The sequence below is a fragment of the Myotis davidii genome, unplaced genomic scaffold, assembly GCF_000327345.1.
Source record: "Myotis davidii unplaced genomic scaffold, ASM32734v1 scaffold436, whole genome shotgun sequence".
Classification (NCBI taxonomy): Eukaryota; Metazoa; Chordata; class Mammalia; order Chiroptera; family Vespertilionidae; genus Myotis; species Myotis davidii.
This window is the reverse complement of record NW_006292604.1, coordinates 2,481,576-2,500,117: the sequence shown is the minus strand read 5'-3', so window position 1 is coordinate 2,500,117 and position 18,542 is coordinate 2,481,576.

Below are 18,542 nucleotides of genomic sequence, written 5' to 3'. Positions count from 1 at the left end.
AAGCCAAACAGATGTAGTGTTGCTTTCCTGGGGTTTCTCATCTGTTGGGAAGACAGAAATGAAAAGGTTTTACAAGTGTGATGAATATTAAGAAGGAGACAGGCAGGCTACTCTGGAAGGTTGTCACAGGAGAACCTAACCTAGGCAGAGGAGTCCAAAGATTTCCGAAAAGAAATAATGCTTAAACTGAGACCTAAAGGAGGAGACTGGGGAGGGCGTGCCTTCGAGTGTGCAAAGTCCCTCAGGCAGGCAGGAAATGCATGGCAGCCAAGAGAAACGAAGAAGTCCGTATTGGTGGGAGATAGATAGACAGGGGAAAACAGGTCCAAGCTGAGCCAGGAACAATAAACCAAGAGGGGGAAAAAGTGTTGTGTCAATAAGATTTTATTATATTATGATTCTGGAGGCATGGGGAATCTTTAAAAATTTTTTATGAAGTAAATCATATATATTGAGTATATATATATTGCATGTGTGTATATTCATATGTACTAATATATATAGTTTAAGTAACTATATTCTTATTAAACTATTGCTATTTCAACTATAGTTTAAATGAAAAAAATAAAATGATCATACTTGTACCAACCACCTAGCTTAAGAAATACATTTTTGTGACATTTAAGACACTCTTTATATCCTCCCCAAGATATTTCCCCTCCTCATTTTTAATTTTACCACATATGTGCATATCACTAAGCAGTTCATTGGTTGTACATGTCTCCCTGAAATTTATATAAATGGGATTATATTCTATGTATTTTGAGACTTTTTTTGAAGGAATTATGCTGGGATTCATCCATGTTGATATAGCAGGATAGGACTTCAATCTACAGCTAAACTTTAATTCAGTGAGGTAGGAAAAATAGGATGGATTTGGGAAATCTGTAGTCAATTCTCATATTTCTTTTCATTCCTTAGTATCTCTGACCTTCACCCACCTTTACAGTAAGTAACATTGGAGCTGATAATGAACAATAAATTTACCAGGTAAAACCTGATATTTGCAAAAGGTTTTATACTTCGTCATACAAGCATATCATTGCATTTTATGCCCCATATTGCCAATTGACAAGTGAGGGACTTGAGGTCTAGAGAGATTATAAAACTTTGCAAGGAGCCCCTTTATGTGGCAGAGAGGTAAAAATCTCAGTTTTGCTCTCCCCCCATCACCAAGTATTAGGCCATGGGAAGTGAGAACAAGGAGGGACTAAAGACTTGAATGATTAGAAAACTTGGTAAACAGTTTTTCCTGATATTTCATCATCTCCTTCTAAGCTCTGGGTGTGAGTACAAAGACAAACACATTCTGATTTAATCCCCGCGTCTTCCATTCACCCTTGCTTCTGGCCTTCTAAGATTTCTGAGAAAAGCAACGTCACGAACTGCTGTGTTGGCAGGTGGAAAGCTCCGGTCAGAACTTATTTCTGTAACTTTGCTGTGCACTGTAATGTTTAGTGATGAGATGAATTTGCCACAAATACGTTGCATTTTAAAGTTTCCAAAGTACTTCACACTCTGTATTTTATTTCTCACACTCCAGCAGCCTTCACAGGTAGTATTGACTCCAGGGTGAACCTTGGCAGGGATTACATGACGGCTCAGGGAGGCCAGGTTTCCAGTGTCCAAGTCCTTCTCAGAACAAAGATCTTCTTAGTCCTGACTCCTGATCCAGTCTTCTCCAAGATCGCATGCTCGGCCTACACCCGGGATCATTTTTAGTTACGTCACTGCCTGAGATTAGGTTCTGATTATCTCTGAGGTCCTGGGTCTAAGCGGACCATGGAATTTGTCCTAGGGCACAAAGGATTTGCATGGGGATCCTTGGTGCAGAAGGCAAATTTCCCAGGCTGACCCTGCAGTCCCAGGGCTGAGTCATAACTGGATGAGCTTTAGGAGCCTTGGAGATGACATCAATGAGTCATATCCAACTTGCACTCAACCTCTAAATTTGCGTCTGTATTTTTTTTTATCATCATCCTTCTACTCCATTAATTGCTTTGAAATATTTTTATCTACAAAACCACTTGAAAAACATGTTGGCTTATGGTCTTGTTTTGCATAAATGAGGGCCCTTGCTCATGGACCTCCATAATACTTCCAAGACTTAGATGTGTGCAGCACCGGCCTGAGAGCCATAGCAGTCCCCTGGCATATGAAGAGTTTGGATTCACTGCTTGAATTACTCCAGAGAGACCCTAGGGACCCCTGACCTATGTGACTTATAGTTTAGCTAAGACAAATGTGATCAAAGTGAGCTGCAAGGTTGGAGACACCACATTCTCTAGCTACCTTTCCGAATGAACCTAATCACTTGCTTCTGATCTGAGTTTTGGAGCACTTTAGCTGTTCTCTCTTCTTTCTCAATCAAAAATAGTGAGGGATGTTATACGACAAAGTGGTGTTTGCCTATTTGGGTATTTATAAAGGTCTTAGGAAACCTTTCTCAAAGGCCAGGAGTCTCCTCTAGTCACCCACAACATTGTTTGAGAGAAAAAATAAAATGACACCATGCAGGATACAATCTATGTATACCTATATGTAAAACATAAAAAAGATTGCAGCCGAAACCGGTTTGGCTCAGTGGATAGAGCGTCGGGCCTGTGGACTCAAGGGTCCCGGGTTCGATTCCGGTCAGGGGCACGTACCTTGGTTGCGGGCGCGTCCCCAGTGGGAGGTGTGCAGGAGGCAGCTGAATTGATGGTTCTCTCTCATTGATGTTTCTAACTCTCTATCCCTCTCCTTTCCTCTCTGTAAAAAAATTAATAAAATATATTTTAAAAAAAATCAATAAAATATATTTAAAAAAAAGATTGCAATGGGCAACTCAAATGTGAAAGAAACTATATTTACTCGGTAAGATTGAGCTGTGTTAGTCAATTAGAGCTGTCTTCTTATTCCCGTGGCAGTCATTCCAATGGCCACACGTAGATGCAATGGGAACTGTATGGCCGCATCTCTGCCCTGTATGGGGAGTGTGAATTTCAGTGGTCAGCTGGCCATCTGTGCCACAGGGGGCCTGATCCGCATGTAAAAGCCATCTCCTTGCTTGCCTTGTCTCATGATTGAGCCTTTTCTATGCTGTAGTGCCTCCCTATCCCAGCCCTCCCCGACACTCACTGCTCTCTAATTGGCATGGGGGTTGGGAGAAAAACCTGCATGCCCACCCAAGTTCTTATGAGGTCAGTCCTTCTCTAACTACGAAGGAGGAGGGGTGATGAGCGATGCTCTGTCCGCACAGGTCCGTTCCTATTGAGTCTTCTTTATTTCATCTGAATGATGCTTAACAAATGAAGTATGAATGAATATCTTACAGATTCCATCCTCTGATGTATATAGTGTCCCAAGGAGCCTTCAGTGGAACAAAACAGCACTTGACCCCACCCAGGGCTGAATAACCTTTCTGTCTGGCTGGACAGGGCAGGTTGGGCCAGGCCATGTGAAGTGGTAGCACTGCTTGCGGTTCCCCAAAGGCAGCTGCTTCACCTGCTGTGCACTGTCTCCTGCCCCTGAGAGACTCCTGTTTGGAGAAGAATCTCTGGTCTCTGTCCTTTATGCAGCCCAACCGCTGGAGAGCAGGGTTTAGCCATTTCTGAAAGTCCCCTCTCATGCCTTAATGCCCTCTCATTACAGCCCTCTGTGTTGCATGAACATGAAGACCAGGTGGCTGTTGGCTGCTCTGTGTTCTGTTACCTCCAGAGTATATTGTGTAAAATCCACAAATCCAACTCCAACTAACGTAAGCGAAAAGGCAAAATTTGTGGGAAGGATGCTGTGGACCCTGTTGATAGTCAGGGAAGAGCACGTATCTGCAGGGCTTCCCTGTCTCCCCTCTGGTTCTCTTGGCATAACTGTGGCATTTCCCCCGCTGCTCACTGACTCTTTGCTTTTTCTGCATCTATTGAGATGTTTATATGGTTTTCCTTTCCTTTTTTTTAGCCTGTCAATATGGTGGATTATATTGACTTTTGCTTGTATTTTAAAGCAGCATTGCATTTCTAGGATAAACTCCACTTGATCATGATGTATCATCCTTTCTGTGTAATTATTGGATTCAATTTGCTAAAATTTTATTAAGGATTTTTGTCTATTTTCATGAGGAGTATTACTCTATAGTTTTCCTTTCCTGCAATGTATTCATCTGGCTTTGATATCACAGTAATACTACAGTCATAAAATGAGAACTCTTCCATTTTCTGAAAACAACAACACACAAGTTTAGTGTTGGTATTAACTCTATTTTAAATATTTGGTAGATTCACCAGTGAGCTACCTGGGACTGGAGTTTTCTTGGTGAGAAGGCTTTCGGCTCCATTCAGCTTCCTTCGGGTTGATTTGACCCCGCTATTGAAGCAATACCCTCTGAGTACTCTGTTGGATGCCCTGCACTGCGAGGTTTCCCCACTCCAGCTGGAGAAAACAAACTGATCCCAGCTCTGTGTGGTCTCCACAAAGTGCTTCCTCTGCTCTGGGAGGTTCCCGTCCTAGTCTCGGGTCATTTTCTCACACACATGCGCCGATCAGTATTTACCTGATGGCTGACGGGGTACACTCTGCTGAGCTCTGTGATTCTCTGTGCCTCTCTCTTCCCTCTGATGCACTTCCCAATGAACTTGAGCTACAGTGACTTCCTCGAACTCTGAGCTCCATCTCCTCCACTTAGAGAGATTGCCAGGCCCTGCCTGGATTCCCCCATCCTGTTCTGTGGCCTAAAACTTTATCCAGGAAGTACACTGGGCAGTCATTAACATAATTTGTTTCCCTCTCTAAGTGATCACTTTCCCGTGCTGCTTGTTGTCCGATGTCTCAAAAGCATGACTTCACACTTTTAATCCAGAGTTTGTAATTATTTAAGTGGGAAAGAAAATCTGGTTCTTGCTCATTCATCTGGGCCAGAAGCAGAAATCCCTTATATACGTATTCCTGTTTGTGTAGATTAAGTTGCTTTGACCCTTTTAAAAAGCCAACTTTTACAGAGTTTTCAGTCCATCACAAGCTATGGATTTTTATTTTTTACAGTCAAATTCTTGTGAATAAGGTCTCCCTGATTTTGTACTTATGTGATTAATTGAGCAAGTTAAAGTCAGCTCTCATATTTATTGTTAATTTTCTTCATATTAATTTGATTCTTAGGTATTTTGAATTTTGTTTCTGACATCCATTCTACCATCTCGTTTATTAAATGAATATCTGTGCCAATCATAGGCCTGGCATTGTTTTAGATGCCACAGAGTATATAAACACCGTTCTTGTGCTCATGGAGCTAACAATTTGGGAGTGGGGGGAATACACAACAAACAGACAAAAAGAGATACACCAATGAATTATTTCAAATAGTGCCAAATGCTCTGAAGAAAACAAAACTGAATGCTGTGACAAAGAATAACCAAGGCAAGGGAGTGGCTGCCTTAGCTTAGATTTTCAAAGAAGTTCTTTGCATGGGTTCTTGGTTGCAAACAATAGAAAACAACTCACTTAAGCAGAAAAGACATTTTGGGAAGAGTTTCAGGTATCAAATAGCATGGATACATAGGCTGCAGAGCCCAGCTTCCTTAGGACCCAGGGAGGCAAAGCACAGCCAAGATGAACTCACACCTTAGTCTGCGCACCACCTCCACACCAACCAGCCACGGCCACTATTAGCACCACCACTGGGCCACCATCACCGCTATGAGCTCCTCCACCCTTAGAGGCTGCTGATGTTCTGCGGACTCTCCGTGGCACCACAGCTGCCAGGAAAACTGCCCTGCCCCGGCCCCTTTGCATCACTGTCTTAAGATTTGAAACTCAGGGTCAGGAATTGATTCAAGCCATATGCACATGACTAAGTTTCCATAGGTGGGGAGAGAGACCACCTGAACACCTGGCCCTCAAAAGTTCCGATGGTGGGAGCCACAGATGTTTGGCTGTTGGGGAGGTAACAGACAATGTCTCTACAGCCTCTCTAAAAAGGTGACATTCGAAGCACTATCTATTTCATGAGAAAAGCCAGCCACATGAAGATCTGAAGGAAACACATTCTAGCTCAAGGGAGTAGCAGGAGCAGGAATCAGCTTGGTGTTTTCATGGGACATGAAGTCCTGGGGGGCCGGAGCATAGTGGACAAGGAACAGAGAGTCAAGAGATGAATCCAAGAGGTGGCAGAGGCCTGGCATGTGCAACCTTGAAGACTGTGATGGGGATTTGCATGATGTTTTTATTGCACAAGGGAACCACTGGGTTATAGGAAGGGGGAAGATGTGACCCCTTTTGGTGGGGTTCACTTAAAATTAGAAGCAATTTTTTCTTCTTTACATGAAATTGTAAAAATGTTATAGATGTTTAAACATTAAAGAATTAAAAAATAATTTAAATATCATTCTATCAATATTTTCTTTATAAAAACAAACATTTTTTAAAATCCTCACCCAAAGGTATGTTTATTGATTTTTATAGAGGGAGAGACAGAAACATTGATGTGAGAGAGAAACATTGATCCATTGCCTCCCATACATGCCCCGACCAGGGACCAAACCCACAACCTTTTTGGTGCAGAGGGCTCTGCTCCAACCAACTGAGCCACCCAGCGGGTATTTTATCAATATATTCACTTCTGCCTATTCTCTTCACAGCTTGCTATATGCATACCTATCCTATTTTATATGTTGCCCACTGTACATCTACTTTTATATTTTATTCTTTTTACTGAATAGTATATATTATACACGTTCAACACCATGGACAATGCTGTCATGCAAATTTGTCTTTACATATTGTCCTTTGGATGAACATTTAGGAATGGGATGAATGGGTCACAAGATACAAAGTGTTTTTAAAAATGTAATGCCTATTGCCATGGAGCTTTCTGAAAGAATTGCATTGATTTATAAGGTTACCAAAGGCCATGAGTGTATTAGTTTCACCAGTTATATAACTGCTGGTTTTGCAGAGGGAATGCGATCCAGGGTGCTCTTGTTTTCCTTTCTTGGATGACTGACTACTGCCACCCTTGCCCATTGAGGCCACACAGAAGCATTGGTGGAGCTCAAGGAGGAAGTGAGAGGGGAGGAGAAATTGATGCCTTCTCCCTTCCCAACACACAAATGGAAGACCTTTTGGGACAATAAGCAAAGACACCTTAATGGGATACACTGGTCCCAAAAGCAGAGTAAAACTTGCTGGAAGCTATTGCCATACCGGAAATAGACCGTGTCGACTTATAAAGGGGGTACTTCAGCCCTGGCCAGTTTTTCTCAGTGATTAGAGCATCAACCCATGGACCAAAGGGTTGTGGGTTTGATTCCTGATGAATTTATTGGGTTTTTTTCCATCATGTCTTTTCTTATTCGTCTGAATCCAGGGTGTGTTTTTTTTTTTGTGTGTGTGTGTGCATATTATAGATACTATTCTGTCATATTTGATGCAAAGCTTTTCCACAAGCTAATTATTTTCCTTTTTAGGTTAGTGTTGTGATTTTGCATTGTTATGGGTATTTTAAAAGTCTGCTTACTCAAACCTGTCATTTGTCAGTCTTTTCTGTTTAGATTACCTGTTTCTTTATAGCTGAGAACATTATCCTTTCTCCACAGATCCTCTAAAGATAAAAAAATCTTTATTGTTGAAAGTATTACAGATGTCCCCCCGCCATTGACCCCTTCTAGCCTGCCCCTGCCCCCCACCCCAGGCCTTCACCACCCTATTGTCTGTGTCCATGGGTTATGCATATATGCACACAAGTTCTTTGGTTGATCTTTTCCCACTCGCCCACCCCCACCTTGCCTCTGAGATTCGACAGCCTGTTCTATACTTTCATATAATTTTGAATTGTTTAGTACTTTTAATCTATTTGAGACTAATTTTTCTGGTTCTTTAATATGTGGGCATAATCCCCTCCCCCAATATTATAAAATCTATATTTTCATCCAATTTACTGGTCTGCCATCTAAACCACTAGAAGCTTCTTTTGGGTTTACACTCATCCATTCATCAACATTCTTGGTGATTGATTACCCTACCAATCAGTTCCCCAGGGATCATCTATACATCCCCATCACTTCACAGAGTACCTTACACTTTGTTTATTTGGCACCATAAACCTTCATTGAATGAACGAATAAAAAGAAAGAAGGAGTTAATTAGCTGAGAACCTATCCACTGTTATAATATTCATCTTCCTATACGTCCACAAGGGAAGAGAAGGACTTAAAGGAAGCCTTCTGAAGCCACCTGACTTATATTATTTCCTTGATCCACTAGTCTGGTAATGTTATCAAAAGAGAAAATGATCCATAACCGGTTTGGCTCAGTGGATAGAGCATGGCCTGCGGACTCAAGGGTCCCAGGTTTGATTCCGGTCAAGGGCATTGCGGGCACATCCCCAGTGGGGAATGTGCAGGAGGCAGCTGATTGATGTTTCTCTCTCATCGATGTTTCTAACTCTCTATCCCTCTCCCTTCCTCTCTGTAAAAAATCAATAAAATATATTTTTTTTTAAAAAAGGGAGAATGATGTTAGACTCACTGAATCCCTATTGGATGCACACTGACTCCCAATAATCACCACCTTCTCGTCTAAGTGTTCACAGAATGTCTGCTTAATAATCTTTTTTAGAGCCTTGACTGAAATCATCAATAAGCCCCAGAATCCATTCCTATCTTGCCCTCACTTCTTTTTGAAAATGAGAAATAGGGACCTTACTTGGATTTGTTCTCCTCTTTGCTGAATACTGTTCTGGAAAATAAAGAGTAGTTTAATAAATGTTGAATGAATGAATGAATGAATGAATGAAAAAATAACTGATCATTATCCAACAAAATCTTCTAGACAGCTTACATGACATTATCAAAATAAACACATAATGTTGGGTAATGCATGCCAGCAAATTGACTCTGTCCCATGGTCCTTTGGGCCGTGATGTAGAGGGAGTTTTGAACGTGCTCACTGCATGAGCGGGATTCATAGGGAGGCAGAATCGTGAGATCGTCCTGACATCAGGAAAATGCACTGCCTGGCATTTGTGACAGTCCCCAAGTTTTTAGGTCCTATCGACCCAGGCTGGGAGATATTTGCAGAGACGTGACTTTATTGTTTGAAATGCCATTTATGGTATTCCTTTGTTGTTAAAACAAGAAGGAAAGAAAGCTTTGTGTGTGTCACAGCTTCTTCCCAGGTCTGACCACCTGTGCAAGGGTCCAAGTTGAATCACTAGTCTTCGGGTGTGCAGGAAGAATATTTAACATTAAAATGAAGTGCATTAGAAAGTCATCTGCCTTTGAATATTCAACTGAATTCTTTAAAGTTATTGCATATGGATGGTGTTTATTTGTCATAAAGTAGAATCAAGTTAATCTTACTGAAGGTCAGGCTGAAGGTCCCCCAGTTTAATGAAGCAGCAATATTAAATTGGAATTAGTAAGTCTGTATTGGAGAATCTGATAAGCAATGCCCAATCTAAGATGAGTAATGAATGCAAGGTTAACTAAGGCTACATTCTGTAAGGATGCGTTCTAACCAAGATGATTTGTTGACCTGGAGAAATCTTGGTCCAGGTAAGAAAAAGAATGTGTACTCAGAATAAGCCTCCCACCTGGCAGGTGACCAACAGTAGGGGGTCAAGCGAGAGTCCCACTTGCTCTCTTTCTGGATTCCACACCTCTCTGTAGGACTATTACAAAAACAGGGGGTCCCTGGTCTATAGTTTGCTGGCACTGGCCCTAGATTGTCAACCTCTTCCAACAGCCTTTCTGAATGTTTTCTGGCTGACACCTGGCTCCCCCTTAGACACATTTTCTCTAGTCCTTTCAGGTGGTCTGGTAGCTATTTAGTCTTTGTACTATGGAGTCAGAAGTGGAATAGGTGTTCTTCACGTCCCACATTGCTGCTCTGTAACTGCGCTACTCTTCTTCCAAAACACCCAGCTTGGAATGTCACTCATCCGATGGTACCACCCCCTAGTTTCTGCTGTCTACTGACCCCAAGGCCACTACCCCTTGCTCTTTGTCTTCAAAATCAATCCAATTATTATTCATGTGATTTCAATATCCAGATCTTCTTTTCAATACCCTGGCCTTTCGGTTCCTTAATTTCTTTTCTCCAACAGCTTCAATCTCTGCTACTCACTTCTACGGTCATACCTTTAACCTTTTCATTATTAATAATTTCCACACTGCAAAAATTTTAATTTCAGACATCCTATTCTCTTATCACCCCTGTTATCTTTAGAGCTGGTTCGCTCTGGCAGCCCAACACAAACAGTCCTTCTATACCACCAGGACTTTAATCCAACATTCCTATTACCTTCTCACTGTTCCATCCCATGACATCCTCTATCCCTTCCCCACCCAGTTTAAACTTCATAGTCTATCTTCATAACCATCCCCTTACATATAGAATTGACTCCTTGCCCCTCTCTCCCTTGTACTGGCTTGACTTAACCAAAGTCCCAGTTAAATTTCAACTCTACCTATTAGGTACTGATAGCCTAACAGCATGACCAGACAAACACCCAAACATGGCCAGAAAAACAGCCAAGTATGCTGACTGATTTCACATAAAGTTCATGGCCACTAACCTCAAGTGGTCCTTGATACTGCCTGGACCTCCTCCTGGTTCCATCACTTTGTCATGATCCCTGGTGGCCAGTTCCATCTTAGTCTTCCCTCTCTTCAAACCTCCAACACCTCCTCCCCCATCTTTGTGCTCAGAAGTCTCCCAACACCACATCCAGCCACCTGTGCCCAAATACTCTACCTTTGGGTCCCATCCTCTCGGACTACTCAAGGACATTGCCCCAACAATTGCCCCCTTTCTCCTCCAGTATCATCAGTTGTTCCCTCTCTACTGGATAGTTCTCATTAGTGTACAACCTATTGTCCTTTTCTAATTTGAAAAAAACCTTTTGACTCTCCTGCACCGCTATTTGTCTCTTCTCCTTTGCAGCAAAACTTGAGAAAACAATGATCTATTCCCACCATTTGCAGTTTCTCTTCTCCCATCCTCCCTTAAGCTCAATCCATTCTGGCCATCTCTTACACCACTCCACCCCAAACTGCCCTCATCCAGTCACCAGTGACATCACATTCTTAGGCTGCAAAGGCAGTGCATGGTCCTCACCTATTCATCTATTAGCTCCTGTTCTATCTGTGTTTGCCTGTAGAGTCCACAGTATACTGTCCTTCTGAGAATGGAATGGGTGCCTGGTTTTATGAAATTAAATTTGTGGGATATAAACAAACCAATCTATAGAAATGTCTTATAGCTATTCATTCATCTGCCTTCTCTGAGTTAACAATGATTTATGACAGAGCAGTAGTAAGGACTGTTAATTGTCTTCATTTTAGTACACTTAGATTTCTTCCCAGGGACTGGATTAATGGGGGAAAATTTTATGGAAAATGGAAATTTTTGTTTCCAACTGAAAAAGCCCTTTCTCTCATCTATTTCTCAATATTTAGAATCACAGAGTAGTGCTAGACTTAGACTGTATCTTACAGAACAACTAGCCAAACCTAGAGAAAGCCCAGAAAGCATAAATGATCTTCTCCAAGTCTCATAGTTAATTAGCGACCAATTTGAAATAGGACCTGAGCTTCTCACTCCACGCCCAGTATTCTTTCTCTCATACTTGCTATTGATCTGCATCCTTACAGGTCTCTCAATGTCCACATTCTGTAGTGATACTTTTACTCCACTATTCAAGGAATCCTTTTATTCTCCTTGACTGTGCAGGGTCTCTCAGTCCAGTGTCCTTTCCAGCGCCTTGGTGCCAATAGCTTTTCTAACAGGTCTTTCAACATGTACATTCCGCACTGATCCATTTCACTAGCCCCGACGGTTGAGGATCTTTGGTTCCATCAAGAAACTCACTTTAGGCATTAGGGCTCAATCTGATAGTGGCTCTGATTTGTTGCTTTGCCCCCAAGTTGTATGAGAGACACATTTGGCAGAATCCCAAGTATATTCCAGCCCCAAATACTTAAAGATGTTCTCACTTGGGCAACATTGGAAAATGTAGTCCCAACATAAAATTCTAGACTGGCTGCTTGTTCAGCCATTGGTCAAACGCATTTGTAGTGTTCCCACTCGGGACTTCAGACAGCCTCTGAGCTCTGCCTGAGTTGGTTTTTTTTTTAGCTGAGTAGTTATTGCATTTATATCTATAATCAGGAAAATGGGCGGAGAAATGAGGCCTTCCCCCTTCCTAGCACACAAGTGGAAGACCTTTTAGGACAATGATAGCAAAGACACTTTAATGGGATACACTGGTTCCAAGAACAAAATAAAACTTGCTGAAAACTATTAATATACCTTAAAAAGACAGTGTCAACTTAAAAAAAAAAGAGGTTCTTCAGCCCTGGCCAGTTTTTCTCAGTGGTTAGAGTATCAGCCCATGGACCGGGGGGTTGTGGGTTTAATTCCTGGTCAAGGGCACATACCTGGGTTGCAGGTTCATTCCCCTGCTTTAGTAGGGGCATGTGTGGGAGGACACCAACCAATTCACCCAATTGATGTCTCTCTCATGTTGATATTCCTCTCTCTCTCTCTCTCTCTTTCTCTCTCTCTCTCTCTCTCTCTTCCTCTCTCTCTCTCTCTCCCCCCTCCTCCCTCCCTTCCACTCTCTAAAAATCAATGGAAAAAGTATCCTCGAGTGAAGAGTAGCAAAACAAAACAAGAGGTTCTTCTTAGCATCTAGAATGATAACTAAGACTTCATTCTGTGCCAAATACTGTGAACTCTTGTGTCACATTGTGTATATCATTACATTGTATACTCACAACTATACAGAATAGGTACTATTTTTTAGAATTTTTAAAAAATACATTCATATTGATTTTTATAGAGGAACAGAGAGGGAGAGATAGAAACATCGATTGATCAGCTGCCTCCTACATACCCGCTACTAGGGATTGAGCCCACAGCCCTGGCATGTGCCCTGACTGGGAATTGAACCAACAACCTCTTGGTGCATGGGTTGATGTTCAACTACTGGGTCACACCAGTTGGGTCAAAATAGGTGCTATTATGGATGAGAAAGCTGAGGCACAGAGAGACTAAATAGCTACCAAGGCCACACAGCTAATACAATGGTGGGACAAGATTTGAACCAGGAGTATCCTGACTCTGGAGTCTTCACTCTTAACTATTGAATACCCTGCCTTTTTGGAAGCCACAAGTTAATGAGCTGGCGTCCACCCTTGGCAGAGCCTGATGGAGACTTGGGGACAAACTGTTACCCTCTAAATAACCACACAGGCAAAGCCATCCGTTCAGTGGAGAGGAGCTCCTTGAGCTATCTCTATTAAGGAGCGATTCTTAATAACATCCATTTTTCTGAATATCCTCTTATAAATCCACTTTAAGATCTAATTTGGTCTCTCATGGAGCACAGCCTACAAAGGGAGAATGCAGGTCAATACGTGGGCCTTCTAGTGTTTTGCCCAGACTCTGTGGGTTCTGGGTGCTCCTCTGAGCTCACTCTCTGGATGCTGACAGATCAGATGCAGAGCTAAAAGCCAGAGGCCCATGTAGTCAGTGCCACCCTGGGGAGATCCAGGTGCTGATTGCTCCCTGAAATGGCAGACATCTCGGCATCGCAAACCTTTCCCTTTGAAGTTTCAGCTGTCCTATCTTCCTTATTAGATCGTGGCCTCTCGATGGGAGCTACCCGTGGTTGCGATGTCTTGGTGTTCCCTACAGTGTCTGTCATTGCCCTGCCCACATCCCTAGGAAGTTTCTGTGTTCAGCTGACGTCCAGCTGCCAGAATTGCATCTCTGCGCTGATGGCTTCGCCCCAGAACTGCAGGTGGCATCCTTCAGGCTGGAATCGCCTGACAATGAATCTGCCCCCCTCCCACTAGTCTTCAGTGGATGAGTCTTGGGAAGAGGTGTCTGTAGACCTCAGCACTTCCCTCCCTCGGGCGGGATGATTCCAGGCCCCGTGTTGCACTGCTTCCCGAGGGGATTAGGTTCCAGTCACCCACACTGGTCTAGCTTCATATCATGTCCTTCCCGACTGTTCCCCAGTCCCCATGTCACTTCGCTGTAGCATCCATGCCCAGGAATCCCTGTCTCAGGGCCGACTGTGGCGGGAACACAAAATATAAGACAAAGTGAGGAAGGCAAGCGATGGTTACAGAATGCCCCTTGTGCCCCGCATCGTGCTAGGATTGTTATGGGTATGACTTACGTAATCCTGTCGCAGGACGGGGAGCTTCTTATTGAGGAGCGGTCTGACGCACAGAAGGATGTACACCTCGCTCCTGGCATGTAGCCGCTCAGCCCTCTGCTGAACTTGGACCACTCACTGTTCTCCTGGGCCCGATGGCCGTCCTGCTTCCATCCTACCCTGTGGCCCTGGCCAGGGCTTCACATTCCAGACTAAAGACTCAAAAGTGTATGGAATCAACTTGTTGGTGTTTCTAGAAAAACCTCTCATGACTTATTACTTATTCTGTGGATAGATAAAACATGTATCAACATAAAGAAGTGTTTGCAAAATACCTTTTTCTCCTCTGTTCTGTCTCTCTTCCTCGGGAGTGAGTGTGCCCACGTTAAGGCAGGGAGCAGGCATGACTCATTAACAGCCTGTTCAGCACGCTGGTCCGTAAAACTCTCCGCATACCAACTGATGACACAGACACAGAAGCGAGAGGAGAAAGCCAGCTGAGGTGTGAGGACGGCTCCCCACACCTGTGTGCCCAGCTGCACTCCCGCAAATGTTCTGAGCCAGTGTGTGGGCAGGGGCTCAACAACTCCACAAAGACAGCTTGGCCAGGCTTTGCTGTCCTCTCCTATTTGACAAATAAGTGACCAGGTTTTTCCTTTTCTTAGCCTCAGAGGAAAGCGGTAGTGTTCATTTGTTTTTGGTTTGTTTGTTTTGTTTTGTTATTGTTGTTGTTTTTGAAGATCTCTCTAGGGTCACACATAGAATATAAACTTAGCAACATGTTTTTGTCCTGAAAAGCATTAGGGTCCAACAGCAGAATTTACCAACCTGCTCCTTATGGAACACACGTGGAATTTAACCTTAGCAACATGTTTTTGTCCTAAAAAACGTTAGGGTCTAACAGCAGAATTTACCAACCTGATCCTTCCATTGAACGAAAAGCCCTCACTCGCTCCATTGCCTCACCTGGACCTCAGAGCTACTAGCAAGTGCAACTTCCCTGGTCACCCAAGGCCTGAACATGGTCGGTTCTGCCATTTTCGTGGCGAGAATTCAGTCAGGGTCTAGCTCCCAGATTGGCCTCACCTCTGAGAGTCAGATCAGTGGTGTTGATGAGGGGTCTCCAGACAGATCCCTTAGGAAGGCCCTTCCTCTTGCTCTGACCAAATAGGTTCTCATGAGGGAGTAATTGTCCCAGAGCCCCTATTGATTAAATGCTAAGAAACATGCTTAGGTTGCATTTGCTGTCCGCCAACTAGTGATGGCTCTGTGTCTTCCTATAACTTCTTTCCCAGCCGGGCTTTTTTGTGGTTTAGTGTTGAAATAGATGCTTCCTAATTAGATAGATCTCTGTTGGGAGGCTCAACCTGAGAACTTCTGTGGTGTTTTCATATTAGATATCTCTCCCCGGATCAGCTCTGTACTCCCCAGCTTTTCTAAAGCATAACTCACTGAATAGTTCCTTAAGCAGGCAACAGCCACATAACTAGTAATTAGTGTCTTGTCAGCTGATATCGGCAGCATGAGCTTTCCACTGCTGACATCAGCAAGTCCATCATATACTTAAAGCTATAGCCCCTCATAATTGTGATGAATATATCTGAACGATCCAATTCATAAGGAGATGTTTTTGAAAAAGCAAACCATGTTTAGGTGAAAGCATATAAAACAAATTACAAGCCAGATTTCAGCACAAAAATGAGTCTGTAAGAGCCCACAGCCCTGGATAGTCTTCCAAGCTGTGGCACAGATATCTATCATAAATCCACCACCAAGTCTGCTCCTTTCTGATTAGGGGATGGCGTTGTTTGGTCAAGGTCATAGAGAACATCTGTTTTAATGACAGAAGTCAGAAGAAGAGCAGCCCTTTCAGCCTCCCTATTTTTTATTCACTGATTGCTCATGAAAGAGCTAGTGATTTCCCCCCAAAATATGCTCTGATGAAAAATAAAACAAAATAAACATTTGACTCTTATTCTGAAAGAAAAAATTACCATGTCAAGCTGGTGTTTATTTAAAAATTCAAAAGTTGAAATTTCAGAACAATTCAAAATTGAAATCTCTGAACAGTAGCTATATCGCTTCTCAAAGGAGTTACACATGAATGTGACCAAATTACAGAATAGGACAAATAAAATGATTTTAAATAAATTAAATGTGAAGAAAAAATGTCTATTTTGCTGATAAAACTATTTCATCCTTAGGAAATAATCAGAGAAAACATATTTTTCTTTGAGAAATGTACCTCATTGGTTATTTAACTTCTTCCATCCCCTAAAATACTGTCGAAGTGACACCTATTTTTAGGCTTTGTTCTGAAGTTTTGCACCAAATTGATGATTGCTACACCTGCAAAGCCTTACCTTTCAAACTGAGTTAGCCTGAACCAGACCGAAATTGCACTAAACTTATCAACCTCTGAGAAACTCAGCCTGCCACCACCAAAATACAAGAGCTAAGATTTAATAAAGGCATCCTAAACCGGTAACATTTTTCTTTCTCCACCATTTGAGACAGTGTTTGTTCATCATATAGAAATGGTAAATATGCATGTTAGAAACCCAGGAAACAAATATGTCAGCAAGCATTTTCTACATCATTAAAAATTATATTTAAACAGTTCCCCAGCTGTAAATTAAAGAAAGAAATTATGTGCCTAAGCTTTCATAAATGTCACAGACCCAATTCATAGAAATTAATAAACACAAATCAAGTACAATTTATCTTTTTTTTCCATTAAATAAAACAGTAATTCACCAAGTCCAAATGAGAGCTACAGACACTAACACATTATTAAAGGGCACAGTGATACTGTATTACCAGAAATGTTAGTAACACATTAGATATGTTGCCTCAAATGAACAGGAATAAATTAGAAGTAGCATGTATATTTTATGACATATTGAGAGTTTTTCTTCCTTGTTTAACCCACCCCCCTTTTTTCAGAGTTTAACCCTTCCCCTGGGGCAACAAATGCTGTCAGTTCATGTCACAGTCTCCTTCAGGACAATGCAATGGCTATACTTGGGGGGATGGAATCCTATATAATAAAAGGCTAATGTGCAAATCTACTGGTGGAACAACCAGTCGCTATGATGCGCATTGACCACCAGGGGGCAGATAATCAACACAGGAGCTGCTCCCTGGTGGTCAGTGTGCTCCCACAGGAGGAGCGCTGCTCAGCCAGAGGCCCTGAGCCGGGCTCATGGCTGGTGAGCACAGCAGCGGTGGCGAGAGCCTCTCTTGCCTCTGCAGCAGTGCTAAGGATGTCTGACTGCTGGCTTAGGCCCGCTCCTCATGGACATCCCCTGGCAGTTGGACATCCCCCAAGGGCTCCCGGACTGTGAGAGGGCACAGTCCGGGCTGAGGGACACCCCCCCCTCCCCCGAGTGCATGAATTTCGTGCACTGGGCCTCTAGTATTTATATATTTAGGCAAGATTGGGGAATGAAATGCTGATCCTTCACTAGCTTTTCTTGTCTGTTGACCTGCACAGCCATTTCAGATACCCATTTACATTTTTTAAAAGGCCCTGGACAGGGGGCAGCTTATAGTGATGGTTTTTAATTACCTGGATCTCTGATCTAATGCCAACTGGACTGGAGGGGATGAAGTGCTGAGATGAGCCAGGGCAAAGATGAAGGTTTTTTTTCTTCAAAAACTTTCAAATTTTTTATTTTACCTTTTAATTCTTATCGATTTATTTTTTAGAGGCAGGAAAGGAGAGAGGGGGGAGGGGGAGAGAGAGAGAGGAGAGAGAGAAACATCGATCAGCTGCCTCCTGCATAAGCCCCAAGTGGACCAGGGAGGGAACCCACAACCTGGGTATGTGCTCCAACCAGGAATGGAACCTGCCACCCCTTGTTATACAGGACAACGCTCCAACCAGCTGAACCACACCGGCCAGGGTGAGAGGAAGGCTCTTTATTAAAAAGTTGCCTTTTCAGATCATAGAATTTATGTTTGTTACACAACTTAGAAAAGACAGAAATAGATTCAAAAGTAAAAATCACTAATCTAACCTCTCAGAGGCAATCACTGTTAAATTCTGATATGTTTCTTCTGGCCTTTTAAAATATAAATGCATATGACAAAATTAGAAGTATATCTTATACCTTGCTTTTATTTGTGGGCATGTTTCACCCTATAAGTTATTCTTCAAACACATGTTACGTGGTATTGTATTGTACCTACTGTCACCCACTGAGCCATCCCCAGGATGTGGCATGACCATGAACAAGGTGGCTTTCTTCAGTGAGAGCTGAAGCGCCCATCCATTGCTGGCTGTCCACTGAGACTAGAAGGTGAAGTAATGAGACTCTGTGAAGGGGATCTGGCTGAGCAGAGCTGCTCATGTGAAGACCTGGGAGGATGGCAGTCTCTGCAGTGAAGGAAATGC